The 4031-nt window shown below is 32.4% G+C and overlaps 1 pseudogene; it reads right to left on the reverse strand.

Moving 5' to 3' along the window:
- Positions 1–496: 496 nt before the first annotated feature.
- On the reverse strand, positions 497–2556 carry LOC133204122 (reticulocyte-binding protein homolog 2a-like; annotated as a pseudogene).
- Positions 2557–4031: the final 1475 nt, after the last annotated feature.

The following is a 4031-nucleotide window of genomic DNA, read 5'->3' on the forward strand; positions in this document are numbered from 1 at the left end:
ATGACGCTCCCCGACGGTACCATATTTTCCCTGTATGGCGACCCAGCATACCCTCTCAGACCACACTTGATGGCCCCCTTTCGTGGAGCAGTACTAACTGAGCAGCAGTTGGTTTTCAACAAACGTATGTCAAAATTACGGTCAAGTGTCGAATGGAGTTTTGGTAAAATTCTCTCGTTATTTTCATTTGTCGACTACAGACAAAACCAGAAACTTTTTCTTCAACCAGTCGCTAAATACTACCTTGTCGCGACACTTCTCACAAGCTGCCATACTTGTTTATATGGAAGCGTCACAAGTGATTACTTCAGCCTGCAATCTCCAAGTCTTGAGGAGTATATGTCTTAAAGAATTAACCAATGAAATCAATGAAAAGCAAACAATGAAATTGAATGTCGTTTGTATTTAACTGAAAAATAAACTGTTAATCTTTTAGAAAATAAATTTATTTATTTATTGTGTTATAGAAACGATTTGTCATTATATATTATCAATGTCATTTATTTAAACATTTCGCTAGAAGCTCCATCATCATTTTATTGTGCTGCTTCTCATTTTCAAGTCTCTGTATCCTCTCTTGTCTTTCTAGTTCGAACCTATCCCTCTCAAGTTTTAATTCTTCCTTTTTCAATGCGAGTTCCTCTTGTTTCGTTGCTATTTCTGCTTCCGTCTTTTCCTTTAAATAAGTGACAACGGAAGATTTTCTCGGCATTTTTCTGAGGTCTTCCTCTGAAACAAGTTTTGATTATGATTAAATAGTAAAAAGCAAAGGTGCCCCATTAAATTCAGTTCTAAAAATGAGAAATCCAGTGGTTGTTGCTTTGGGAATAAACCGACATTATGCAGCGAAATTTCATCTTTTTGTGTAAGGAATGTCACCGTATCACCGTGCATTGAAAATGTACTGGGGAAAGATTAATGTACTTAAGCTTCACTAACATAATGCAGTACAGTGGTTCCTTTTTACTACCCAATTCTACGGTTAAATATTAGTAGACTAGTGTAGACGGTATTAAGTATGCTTTCATTAGGTAAAACGGAGTTTTAATTTTATTATGAAAAAATTAACGTAAAAATTAGAAGCCTGTTTTTACATCTATCACGTTTAAAAGCTCAAGACCACAACCCCCCCCCCCCCCCCCCCGCCCCCTTAACTGCGTTTTCTTTATTTAAAAAGGGTGCCTGTACTTAAATTACATATTATAAAAAGAAGATACATGAACTTAGTCAATACGACTGCGGAGTGTTATATAGATTGACAAATTAAGTAATTTTAATATCGTACAAAAACATTGTTTATTATTTTGTGTGAAAGAAGGTTTTTCTTAATTATATTCTTTTACTTCACGTAGGATTTATTTATTTATTAATTTTTTTCCTTTTTTTTTTCGGGGGGGGGGGGGGGGTGTTCAGTTTTGCTGTTTATAGTCATTTTCGCACACAGGCACCTGACGTTTTAAATCTTTCTCTTTATTGATAAAAATATCCCCATGCTTATTATTATAGTATGCGGATATTTTTATCAATAAAGAGAAAGATTACAAAACGTCAAGTGCCTGTGTTTTCGCACACATATTTTCTGCTATAGTTTTTTTTTTTCTTTTTTGGAATAAACAAATATTTACTGGAGAAAAAAAAATTAAAAATGTTCAATGAATTACACAATACACAAAAAAACCCACACATTTATACAACCTTTTTATCTGAATGGGAAAAAAGATTGGTTACAGGGAGGCCTTATTTATATTTTACATTTTCAGATGTTGACTCTTATAATTTTATTCTTATTTAAGATTTTAAAAATAAGGTTCAAAATTCCCTAAGTAATGGGGACCACAGATACAAATAACAATTAAGCCTTATTGAGACTATGTTATTTACTTAAACAATTCATTACCGCTTTTTGTAGGTGTTAAGTTCTCAAGGGCCCGTTTTCGAATATCTTTTCCGATCGTATCTTCCTTTTCCGCTTTTGTTTTCAGAGTCTTCTTCTTCTGTTCCTCCTCATCAAATAATTCTAATGCTTCATCCATGAGATTCTCTTTCTCCTCGTACTCTTCATCTACTCCAGACCTGCATTAGAAATTTATTTGATAAATTTACAAAAAAAAAAAAAAAAAAAAAATAATAATAATAATAATAATAAAGACAATAGCCAATTGATTCCTATTTTGATGAAAATATTTTAAAATATTAAACATACTTTTTTAGGGAAATCTTATTGTGTTTCCGTCGTTGTTCAATAAGTAAAAGAGTTCATTCGCGAACCCGCCTATTATCAACATCCATCGGCAGTTTATTGGCTATTTCAGTCCATTTTGACTTTTCTTCAAAGGGATTCTTGGATAGGACTTCTCTGTATGAATTAAACAATATGATTTGGAATAATCATCCTGCAAATATTATGAAATCGAATAATTTTCAACTTGTCGATTTGTGGTTTATTTTAAACTTTTCTCGCTTTGCAATTACCGGTCCTTTGAACTGTACATATTCTTACCTTAGCAGTTTGATGTCATGTTGATCAGAAAATCGGACTTGGTTTTTCCTGTCCATTATTAGTATGTAGCCAGTGTAGGGACCAGTTTACCTATATCGATCTGATTAAAAGAAAAAAAATAGTGCTTTACGTGCACTTCGAGAATGTATTATATAAATTTTGATTCCTTTCAGTTTACTATTCTAAATAATAAATATGCATTTAAAAACGAGTGGTGAATAACGTGTTCTGGTTGATTTTCGTATCGGTATTACAACTGTATACTAGTATTTTTATAAAAACAACTTTATATTTTTATAAATCCAGAGCCATCCGAATGCTTACTATACATACAAATTATAAATACTGTAGTTCATAACGTTTAACACAATATAATGATATAAAAAAATATTTCTTATGAGATGACATGACACATGCAACGTTAGGCGCTAGGTCTGGTAACACTAGCCCCCTGTGCTTGTACATGTATTTCTAATATAGTCTATGTCGATTATGGTTGTAAATGTTCACCAAAAAGTACAAACATAAATGCCTTGAAAATTCAGAAAATATCAGGTTGTAACAAGCAAAATCTAATAGATACACACTGCGCACTTCATTCGTAAAGAGTCTCCCCCCCCCCCCCCCCCCCGAAAAGTGATTCCAATGTCACACAGTCACACTTACACTAGAATGTTCAGTAAAAAATCAACAAAGAACAAGGTACAGTTTCAATACAGATCTGGCCCTGTATTTTTCTAAAATATGAAAGTGATGAAAAAGATTTTAAATTCATGCTTTCTGAAATGTTGAAACTCCATGCACTAAGATCAAACAAATCGTTTTTCTCATTTGACTTCCTAAATATTACTTGTGACGTCATAAACTCGTGCATTTTCCCGTATTTTCTTTAAAAGTTGCAGAAGACATCAATTTTCAGTGAAATTTTTTTTCAGATAATATAGATCACATGCATCGCCCATTAAGATTTTGAGATATGTGATTTTTTAAGAAATTATACACAACATATCCGAATATTAAAATGGGCGACGGCTGTGGACACTATTTTCTCAAGGAAAATACACCATGAAATTAGTCACTTTGAGGTTTTTTCTGCTTAAAACTTAGAAAAATACGAAATTGATGACGTCATATTTCCAGAATGGTCCTCCTTCATGCCATATTCTTTCATGAATTATCACACTCATATACTCAACTCATATTTATGCCAATTTCAAAACTTTTTGAAAACATTTAATTTTTAGGGCACAATAAAGCCAAACCGTACCTTCTTCTTTACAAATTCTAAGGCTACAATAGATGACAACCGTTTGAATTGAAGGCGCACGATCTATCTAAAATATTTACATTAAATTCACAGAGCTGTCATTGGTTGTTCAAGGTTTATGTTTTGATATCGGCGCTGTTTTCTGCACAATCAGATATAAAACATTCCCAAAATACACTGACTATGTTAAATTTGTAAATTAAATACCTTTATCATTCAGGAATTGTTTATATATTTAAGAAAAATCTACAAGTTTGTACTTAC

The sequence above is a fragment of the Saccostrea echinata genome, unplaced genomic scaffold, assembly GCF_033153115.1.
Source record: "Saccostrea echinata isolate AGI-Se365-2 ecotype Australia unplaced genomic scaffold, CSIRO_AGI_Sech_v1 ptg000052l, whole genome shotgun sequence".
Taxonomy (NCBI): domain Eukaryota; kingdom Metazoa; phylum Mollusca; class Bivalvia; order Ostreida; family Ostreidae; genus Saccostrea; species Saccostrea echinata.